Here is a 12046-nt window from a genome sequence, read left to right on the forward strand (position 1 = left end):
TAAGTATTTCGCCCGGCGTGCTAACGTTTCTGCCAGCTCTCCGCCTTATTGTGGTGAAAGAGTACAGCGGGGTTCACCCCCACCACCGGAGCCTCGTGGAACTTAGGTGTTTTTGCTCAATAAACACTCACAGTGCCCAGTCTGGGAATTGAAACCGCGAATCCGCTGCCCTAACCACTGTGCCATTGTGTCTCCACAGATGCTGCTCCTGCTGATGACGATGATGACAATGATGATGATGATGATGATGATGATGATGATGATGATGACGACGACTACGATGACGTTGTCGACGATAATGATGATGACGATGATCAGGAGGAGGGGGAAGAGGATAATGAAGGTGGGGAGACGACCACAACGACGGCCAGGGGCAATGACGATGACGAAGACGACGACGACTATGATGATGATGACGATGATGACCCCGATCATGATCCTGGCCATGTCGCTTCTGTGGTTGTTTGAACCCAACTCATAATATAATTCGTAGACTAATGAGGAGTTCTATTGTCAAACACTAATTATGACGCATCACACTCTTTGGAAACCTCATATTTATCATATTTTGGTCTGCATTCAAAAATGTATCCACTTTTAATAGGACAGAACCTAAAATACTGGGGGATTTAGTTGCTCTTTCTACCGGTTCATCTGGTCATAAATAGGTTTGATCGTCGACCAGTATAATTATTTGGTCTTCTTTTATCCCTTCCTTATTTCAGTCGTTAGACTGCGGCCATGCTGGGGCACCACCATGACGAATGTGTAGTCAGATGAATAGACTGCAGTACTTACTCTGCCGCTCGCTATCGCCGGACTGTTAAGTTACGGGGATGTAAACACATGAACACTGGTTCGTTCTCAATACAAACAAATACAAACAAAAAAGACGCACACGCGTATACACATGCACACATGCACGGTGGTGGGGGTGAACCCCGCTGTACTCTTTCACCACAATAAGGCGGAGAGCTGGCAGAACCGTTAGCACGCCGGGCGAAATGCTTAGTGGTAGTTCGTCTGCCGTTACGTTCTGAGTTCAAATTCCGCCGAGGTCGACTGTACCTTTCATCCTTTCGGGGTCGATAAATTAAGTACCAGTTACGCACTGGGGTCGATGGATGTAATCGACTTAATCCGTTTGTCTGTCCTTTTTGTCCCCTCTATGTTTAGCCACTTGTGGGCAATAAAGAAATAAGAAACGTTAGCACGCCGGGCGCATTGCTTAGCGGTATTTTATCTGCGTTACGTTGTGAGTTCAAATTCCGCCGAGGTCGACTTTGCCTTTCATCCTTTCGGAGTCGATAAATTAAGTACCAGTTACTCACTGGGGTCGATGTAATCGACTTAATGCCTATGTCTGTCCTTGTTTGTCCGCTCTGTGTTTAGCCCCTTGTGGGTAATAAAGAAATAGGTATTTTATCTGAGTTCAAATTCCTCCGAGGTTGACTTTGCCTTTCATCCTTTCGGGGTCAATAAATTAAGTACCAGTTGCGTACTGGAGTCGATCAAATCAACTAGCTCCCTCCCCCAAAATTGCGGTCCTTGTGCCTTGAGTATAAAATAATATATTTCTCCTTCATCGATAGCAGAAAGAATAACTTCGACATAATAATAGTCGGAGAATTCAATGACTTCACTTTTTTTTCTGAATTCACGATTTTGCACTCTTATAACTTGCAGTGCCCTGAATTCCATCAAGCAATCATTTAAAATAAACACGTTATTACATCGACATAATCTAAAGCAATTTATTTTTTATTTTTCATATCATGACAAGGAGATGAAAATATTGTCACACACCTGATTACAAAAGAGTGAAATATAGTTATAATACATATATCTAAATCTTTCATACAATATATTTTATTTAAAAAGTTTTAATTGAAATACAAATATAATAACAATAAAACAGAATTGTCGTACAAGAGGATTCTGCAAAATAATTCATTTCTTCATTCAATCAGAAAATGAAAAAAAATTTATACATATATATATATATAATATATATATATATAATATATATATATATATATCTATATATATATATATATATATTATATACATTCATATATATATATTATATACATACGCATATATATATATATATATATATAATATATATATGTGTGTAAACATACATGCCATGTGCTTCTTTTAGTTTGCGTCTACCACTCACAAGGATTTGGTCGGCCCGGCGCCGTACCCAAGGTGCCACGCAGTGGTATTGAACCCGGAACCATGTGGTTGGGAAGCAAGCTTCTGACCACACAGCGACGCCTGCCACTGTGTATATTTTGAATATTTAACAAGAATATACGAAACAAATTGGCATCATCAGTCACACTTATAATCAAAGACATTCCAACCGTGGCCAGCCCATCTTTTTCTTTGTGACAGTACACCTACAACTCCATTGTCCAATATATTCTTCATTAACTTTCGTTCTTGTTAATAATTGTTAAAACCCGGATCACCTTTGATTAAGAACTCTATCATAAAACGTGCTCCAACTGCAATCACCGTTTTGTTTAACTTGTTTAGTTTCGCTTTTTGTTTGTTTTTGTTTTGTTTTTATTTTCGTGGGTGGGAGATGGTTTCCAAGCAACCCGAATTTATTATTTAATCTGTTCTTTCTTTTCTTCTAACATGTTAGTGCGTATAATGGATCCATTGTAAAAGAAGAACGATTCAATGTTTAAAGAAAAAAATAAGTAATATTTAACTTTTAAAAGCAGAAGCACATGTAACGATTAAAAAGGAAGAAAGAGGAGGAGGTAGAAGAAGAAGAAGAAAAAGGAGGAGGAAGAGATGAAATATTTACTGTCTAAAGGAAGAAAAAGAAATACTTATTCTTTAAGAAATAATGCATCTTATTGGAAAATAGATTTTATTAAATTGCAAAAAAAGGCGTTGAACATTATTCGACCGAATGTTTTAGTGTCATTTTAAAGTATTTGCAAATATTGATACTATATCTGAAGTTGAGGATAGAGATTTTAACATAGGAACGGAGCAAAAACTCTAAGATGAAAAATTTAGGCGATATATTCGACATAAGTGCGCTTGACTGGTACTTACTTTATCAATCCCAGTTGATGAAATTTAAAGTAGAACTAAAGAAGGATTTAAAAGCAGAACACCAAGTTGTAACTGAATATAGATATTTTAAAACATATGTGTGCCCGTGTGCATTTACGGTCTGTCTTTCTCTCGACTCCAAAACTGCTAACGGTCTATGAAAAACAAATAATAAAGCATGTTGCACCAATTTCCTCCAGGAAGTATGTGTTTTCTCATCTTTAATGAAATATCTCACTTGAGAAAATGATATATAATTAATGTGATGGATTATATAATGTTGAGGATTTCTAAAAAGAGCGAAATAGTGCTATACATGATACCAGCAACTAGAAACTGCATGAACTTAGTAATAAGTAAACAACAAATAAAATTAAATAAGCTAATTTTCTGCATGTTTTTAACGTAATACTTTAATATCAGATTAAAATTTCTAATCCTACTTTACATTTTGAGGCGACGCTTTTCTCGCTTGTAACGACTGCCATCACTATGGAAACAATGTGTATATGTAAAACGTTTTAAGAACAATTTATTTATAGAGTCACAATATTGTTTTAAAAAATTTGTTAAATCAAAAAATTATTATTCTGATGTATCTAGGGGAGTTATTATGCGTATAATAAGCACATACAAGTTGTATTCCGCTTATTTCATTTTTGTTATAAAAGGTTTAAGCATTTAACAATTAACTAATCGATTGTTGGCTATTCGTTCGGTCAACCAATCAGCTACGTTTGTCTATATTCTTTCGTCGCCATTCACATCTAGACTCGAATGAGTCTTAGATAAGACAGTGCGTGTTTTTAATGAGCTCGCGAGTGGCTACGAGAGGACTTTCATAAACCGAGCTAACTGACCGATTGATTTAATGAGTAGCCCAACAATTCATTAGTTAATTGATTTATAGTTAGTAAATTGACAGATAAAAATTGAGATGAAGTAGGACTAGTGCTATATGTATATATATACGACGGGATTTTTCAGTTTCCGTCTACCAAATCCATTCACAAGACTTTGGTCGGCCCGAGGCTATAGTAGAAGACATTTGCCCAAGGTGCCACGCAATGGGACTGAACCCGGAACTCTGTGGTTGGTAAGCAAACTACTTACTACACAGCCATATTATATGAGGCTAGCTTTTGCAACATCCGTCTAGAAAATTCTACTCTCGAAATATTATTCACTCCGAGATAGCAGAAGACACTTGTTTAATGTGCCACGAACCCAGTGCAATGTGGTTGAGGAGAGCATAGCTAAACCATAGATACATACTTAGTGAAAATTTATGAATTGCTTATAAATTTATTCCTTGACTGGCTCCATTTGATTACTGCATTTAGCTTGAACCAATAGGTTACACATTCACTCATAAGTGAATTAAACACTTGATCATAACCGCCGTAAGAGGTGCTCTAGCTGCAGCTAATCTCTTAGTCTTTGATCATTTCGTCCTTTTATTGCACTCCATTGTACCTTATATATAGAACAAAGTATTGTATGTATCCATTCCCGCCAAATAAAAACAAAACTGAAAAAATCGATAGTCTGAAAACCACATGCTTGTAATTCACGTATAAGAACCAAGTCTTTGATCTGAAATAAGTTTTACAAGAAATCTTATTCTAGACATTGTATTTGTTTGTTTGTTGCACAATGTCCAAAAGACAGGGAAATAGTTGTTATTTATAATCAGGTTCAGTGGGCTTCTCCAAGAACACATTTTTCTTTCGCTTTAACGCTACAAGATAGACACGAACAAACACGCACACGCACGCACACATAAACACGCACGAACGTACACCAACGCACACACATACACATACACATACACACACGCACACACATACAAGCACGCACGGACACAAACACAGGTGCACACGTCACTCCAATCGTTTTCTTACTGGTTTATAGGAGTTTCACGCTTGAATTCCTCCCATCTAAGTGTTACCGTTTGAAATTCTTCCATGCATAAATAACGAGATAATCTCTTGGTTTTGTATTTGATTTGCAAGATTCTTGGTATGAACTTGTGAATTGAAGCAAATTTTGTTGCATCATGGGAGCGTCATTAATAAACACACGCTCCGATTCTATTTCACTTCCTTATTTTTTATTTGTCATTTCTTCATCACTTAACTAAGTCACTAGTCGATTGCTTAATTACTCATTTGCTCAATCAGTCCAGCTAAGTCGCCATTCGTTCATCAATAACATGTTCTCTCTACTCCCTTTCGGCGTTCGATGGTCGAGTCCACTGACCATTGGGAGCTGAAAATTAAATGCCTCTACAACATCCACACCACCAGAAACAACAGCCGTTCAAGAATTTGGACCTGGAGATCTCCATTTCCAGCGACTTCGAAGGCCACCTCCCAGTGGTGTCGGGCGTCAACGAAGAGCCCTCGACTACAACAAGACGACCAAAGTTTTTTTTTTCCAAGGTCTGGGGTCTCCCGCCCGTAAGCCCTAGGCCATCACCCAATCACCCTTACCCGTCTTGTTGCTTAACAACAACAACAACAACAACAATAACAACCAGCAACAATAAAAGCATCTGATGACATTAAAACCGTTCATACCAAACTGCTTGAGACCGTTCCTATTCCTGTGACACATATTCCTTGCTTTAAAATTATCTCAATTATATCCACCTTCAAAATTTTGCATCAATTTATGATCCGTACAGCAAGGTTATATTACTAAATCCTGCACTATTTTCAAAATCAATTGAAATGAATGCAGAAATAAGGCAACAAAATACAATAACAAAATGTATAAACTCTTCTACCAATTTATTTACGTTTATATATTTGTTTTGCAAGATTCTTGATGTGAAATCGTGTGTTGAAACAGATGTTGTATTTAGGAATGGTCATGTTGCCAATAAAACACACGCACTATATATTTGGTGTTAATTTGCTTCAGCTTTATTTATTTTTTACATTAATCTTAATCTTATTTCGGCCAGAGTTCTTTCGTCACACTCCTGTGACCTCATCAGTGGTCCTTTGCTTTCTTCTTTCTTATTTGTGTGTCGCTCCTTAGTAACGTTCAGCCATTTTGTATTTTGTATTCCTATTGTATGTGTCTTTATTTGCGCATGCGTATACCCCTATGTGTGTGTATGTTTAGTTAGAGTGTGTGGGGGGAGTGCCTGTAATATTTGTATCTCCTGTTTATACACGTTCGTGTAATTTGTTTTTGCTTATTTTGTTGATGTGTTTACACCTACTTATTTTTTTGTATTTAATTAATTAAATTAACTTTTTTTAATTTTGTTAATGTGTATAGTTATTTAATTCCTTTTGTCTATCTGTGTATTTTATTATCTTTTTAGATTTGTTTAGATTAGCGTAAAAATAAATAAAGCTGAAGCAAATTAACACCAAATATATAGTGCGTGTGTTTTATCTTCTATCAATATTTCGCATTTATTTACGTTCCATACGCCAGCTTAATAATGACAAAGAAGTATTACTAAATCCTGCATTATTTTCAAAATTCATTCGAACTAATACAGTGTATTTCAACGGGAAAATGATAACAAAAGGGTTTAATTTCGTCAAGTCGACTCGGTCAACTGTGTTCTCTACTTATTCCGTATATTCCATTCGTAAACAATGTCTAAAATAAGTTCATTCAGTACAATTGTCACCATGTCATTTGTGATTAACGCAACACGATTATCTTTTAGCGGAACTGCATGTGTGCTGAAATTGTTTGCAATTTCAAGCTTTACCGGATTCAAATCTAAGAGGAACTCATGCCATTTCTACTATTACCAGGATTTTTTCGGTTTTTCTCTTGTGAATGATTTTCTTTTATCTTTTCGTTTTTTTTTTTTTTTCTTTAATCTATTTCTTCTTTGAAAGGATAATAAATCTGACATTTCCAAAGGCATACAAAAACCTATTGCTATTACTATTGTTAACATCATCATCACCGCAGGGTTATTGGTTCATAAATTCAGTAACGACAACTGCGTATAGACTGTTCTGTCGCTTTTATATATTTTACACGCAGCGTTATTATAATTGTTTCTTTCCTCCAATTTTTTTTTCGTTTTTACTTTTTCAATCTCATGGTTATCAATGTTGGTCGAACGTCTAATGAGTTCGTGACAACTGCAATGCTAAGTTTATAGTACATTTCGCGTGATTGACAATTAAGCGTACCTGGATGAGTATAACTCGGTGGTGAAGTAGTTATACGCACAGAAATTGTGTAAGCCGCAATTTATAGGAAGAACTACAGAAAAATGTGCTTTTTCACTTCGTCCTTGCTCGACATAAAGGGAGTATTAAAGAATATAACTTTCACAGGTGATGCGGATCTTTTCGGTTTGAACGGCAGTTTTTAACATAATTTCTAGGTAGCTAAAACATTTTAAACTTCGTATACTGGTAGAATGTGTTTATAAAACATCTTTTTATCTTGGCTTTATAGAGAAAATTCTATAGTTTCTAAGATATTTGTTGTTTTTTTCTTCAATTTCTGCAATTTCAACCAATCAATTACGTCCATTGAGGTAAAATCATTCTGTGTCATATGAATATGGCCCTCGTTTAAGAAACAGATTGTGTTTATTTACATTTCTGAAGAAAAAAAGATACCCTTTCCCCCAAACCTAACCCTAACCCTAACTAACCCTAACTCTAAAACAGATTGAAAGGCAATAGATTGATACTAGGGTCATAATTATGAGTGACAATTTCATATGACACCGCTAGAAAAAACTGCCGGTCAAACCGAAAAGATCTGGTGATGCCATTAATGTTCAGCCTGAATATTTGTAAGTCAACATCTGCCGGAAAAGAGGGACTGTTTTAATAGAGAACTCATTTCCACAATAAGCTATGAAAAGCCGATATCATTATAGTGGCGATATTTATTGATGTTACGTTACATATTTGATTTCAGATTTTAGCACAAGGCCATTAATTTCGGGGGGGGGAGCAAGTCGATTATATTGACTCCATTACTCAACTAGTACTCATTTTATCGAACCCGAAAGGACGAAAGACAAGGTTGACCTCGCTGGGATTTGAACTCAGAACCTAAGACGCACGAAATGCCGCTCGCTGTTTGCCCGGTGTGCTGACGATTCTGCCAGCTGTTGTGCCTTAACATGATGCTATATGTTGTTGGTATATGAAGAACTCTGTGTGTGTTGTGTGTGTGTGTGTGTGTGTGTGGGTGTGTTGTGGTGTGTGTGTGTGTGTGTGTGTGTGTGTGGTTGTGTTTGTGGGTTTTGCAACTATGTACCGTGTTTGTATGTACGGATGCGCATCTCCATCTGTGTGGACGTGTGTCTCCGTATTTGTGTCCTTGTGCGAAGTAAAGTGTTTGTGTGTGTGTATATATGGTAATGTGTTTCAGTCTTCATTTGCATATGTGTGTATGTTTGTTCAAATAACCTATGTAACTATCCGTCTGTATATTGATCTGTTTACTTTCCTATCCATATACTTACATACATGTGCATATGACAATATTAATATATATTCATACTACCCACACAGACATACATACATCTACTACATATGTATATATATATATATATTATTTATATATATATATAATATATATATATATATATATGTATGTTATATATATATAGTATAATATATATTATATAGAAATATTAAAATAACTAAGTCTCTCTCTAAAAGAGAACAGCGGCAGCGTTCCCGGAAAATAATAGCTATCGCCATACTAAATATGCATTCTTATAAAAATAAGAAAAAAAGCTGTCCGCTTATTAGCTCCATGAGGCCATCGCCTTAAGTTAGCTTTTGATACACAAACTGTATCCATATAACCTTCGAACAAGGGAGGTCAGTCGCTCCACATACTTGACCGCAGCTACAGACGCGTTTCGGAGTATTGCCCCTTTTCAATGCAGCGTAGCCAGCCAGTAGGTGTCGCTTCCGACAATCTCTGTTCGAGGTTTTATTTACCTAGTTTCGGTGGAATACATCCACTTGTTTCAATAATAAAAATATTAAAATATTAAACTAACTAGTCTCTCTAAGAGCCTTATTATTTTAATATTTCTATTATTGAAAACAAGTGGATGTATTCCACCGAAACTAGGTAAATAAAACCATCGAACAGAGATTGTCGGAAGCGACACCTACTGGCTGGCTACGCTGCATTGAAAAGGGGCAATACTCCGAAACGCGTCTGTACTGCCGGTCAAGTAGTGTGGAGCGACTGACCTCCCTGGTTCGAAGGTTATATGGATACAGTTTGTGTATCAAATAGCTAACTTAAGGCGATGGCCTCATGGAGCTAATAAGCGGACAGCTTTTTTCTTATTTTTATAAAGAATGCCATATTAGTATGGCGATAGCTATTATTATATATATATATATATATATATATATATATATATATATATACATACACCCATACATACATACAAACATAAATACATCTATGTAACAGCCCACTAACTATTCTACTCTACCTAATAATTTACATTATAATTTCGTGACAAAAATAAGGAGAATTATTAATTAGAAGAGTTCATGTACTAATCATGTCTCATTTACAGATTATTGTTACATAACTTTAAGTTTCACACCCTGAATACAATCATCAGAGAAAATTTCAGGTGATTTGTTTTTTATGAAAATTCTACAATAAATGCTTACCTGATAGTTGTCTTAGGCAGAATACAATTTAAGTTAACAGCAATCATATTTAACTAATATATTATATAAGGTGTTTGCTACTATTTGAGCGTGCACGCGTGTGAATATGTTAGTGTCTGTGTATAGCTGTGGAAGCTTCAACACGTACATTCTTTTACCAGGTATTATGAAATACATAAGATTTAATCAACAAAAAATATACATATCTAATCGTATGTGTGAAAAATGTCATAGAATGTCAAATGTAATACAAATCTTGCATGGCGTTAAAATACTTTAGGGTAATTATTTATACAAGAAAGCTGTGTGCGAATACATTTATTTGGAGCGTTTTCCCTTGCATATATCAAGTTTCATTATTCTAACGTGTTAAATAAATAATATATCAAAACTGATTAGAAAAAAATCGTACACTCAAAACTAAGTCTAGCTGACTTTCCCATTCTTCCCGAGCATTAAACCAATACACCTGCTTGTTGTTCCTACACCTGTCTTGGTCTTTTGTTTTCTGTAAATTTGAACTATATATATATATATATATATATATATATATATATATATATATATATATATATCATTCTTGCTATATATATAAGATATATAATATATATATATGATTCTGCTAATATTTGAAACGAATATTAGTCAAAATCCATTTCCTTTTTCTCTCATTAGTTATACGTGTATGTTTTGTGTGTGTGCGTGCGTATATGTGTAATATATATATATATATTATATATATATATATATATATATATATAAATTCAACAATATAAATGAATGACCCTGGTAGGCCATTCGTCTCACTAGAAAAGAGCAGCCATACTCAAACCGCTAAATAGTAGTAATTCAGAAATTAAAGGAAAATCAAAAACATTTACCTTAATCATCCTTGGACAATGCATTGTTTCAACGTAATTTATGGCAAACCAGCCTAATTAAATTAAATTTAATTTAATCGAGTCAATCTACCAATATATATATATATGCGCACACAGAGACACGCACGCATACACAAAACATACACGTATAACTAATGAGAGAAAAAGGAAATGGATTTCGGCTAATATTGGTTTCAAATATTAGCAGAAGAGCAAGAATATCAAGGGAAGGTTAATTAAATCTATTGCGTCGACCCCGATACTCAGCTAGTACTTATTTTATCGACCCCGAAAGTATGAAAAGCAAAGTCGGCCTCGATGGAATTTGAACTCACAACGAAAACTCTGAAGAAATGCTGCTAAGCGTTTTGTCCGGATTGCTAATGATTCTACCAAGTCGTAGTAATAATAATAAGATACCTGGTTATTCGGTGGATGGATGGAAGCACTCCGTCGGTTACGACGACGAGGGTTCCGGTTGATCCGAATCAACGGAACAGCCTGCTCGTGAAATTAACGTGTAAGTGGCTGAGCACTCCACAGACACGTGTACCCTTAACGTAGTTCTCGGGGATATTCAGCGTGACACAGAGAGTGACAAGGCCGGCCCTTTGAAATACAGGTACAACAGAAACAGGAAGTAAGAGTGAGAGAAAGTTGTGGTGAAAGAGTACAGCAGGGATCACCACCATTCCCTGCCGGAGCGTCGTGGAGCTTTAGGTGTTTTCGCTCAATAAACATTCACAACGCCCGGTCTGGGAATCGAAACCGCGATCCTATGACCGCGAGTCCGTTGCCCTAACCACTGGGCCATTGCGCCTCCTGGTTATTCGGTACCAGTATTAATAAGCTACCTGGTTATACAATACAATCATGCATGAAGTTAGCGGTCTCTTTGAACAAAAACTGGCCTGCATTGTTTTGTAATGTAGCTGAACGGTGCAAATGAAGCTTCTATTGTCCTTGCGTTGTACATCTGAATGCTTTACCGCTTCAACATGCTATTACTACGTCTTTGTTTGGGCGGAAGTTGTAAAATCGCTGCTAACATACTTAACTGAATGGATCGTAAAACTTAAGCTAATAAAAATTGATATTAAAGAGAAAGAGGCAATGAAGCGGGGATTAAAATTAGAATCACGCCCCTAGGGTGGCCCGCTTTTTATTTGGGACCAGTTTTAATTCATTGAAATACATTGTAGCTCCGATGAAATACACTGGCAACGAAGCATAACATTTTATAAAAGAGAGAAAGAGAGGGAGAAAGAAAAACAGAGAGACAGAGATAGAAAAAGACAGACAAAGAAAGCGAGCAGGATTTTAACGAAAAAACACGTTGAGCATTGATAAAGCTAATTAATAGAAACAATATACAGTGGAGTTCAGAAATTCCATTATCATTTTAATGATATATAAAAG

At 35.9% G+C, this 12046-nt stretch overlaps 1 long non-coding RNA gene across 1 annotated transcript in view; it reads right to left on the minus strand.

The window, feature by feature from the left end:
• Positions 1–2381: 2381 nt before the first annotated feature.
• LOC118765540 overlaps positions 2382–12046 on the minus strand; it is a 40588-nt gene continuing 30923 nt past the window's right edge. Inside the window, exon 6 of the long non-coding RNA XR_005001403.1 lies at positions 2382–2392. This is a non-coding gene — a long non-coding RNA (uncharacterized LOC118765540). The remainder of the gene's footprint in view (positions 2393–12046) is intronic.

This window comes from Octopus sinensis, linkage group LG12 (assembly GCF_006345805.1).
Source record: "Octopus sinensis linkage group LG12, ASM634580v1, whole genome shotgun sequence".
Lineage (NCBI taxonomy): Eukaryota > Metazoa > Mollusca > Cephalopoda > Octopoda > Octopodidae > Octopus > Octopus sinensis.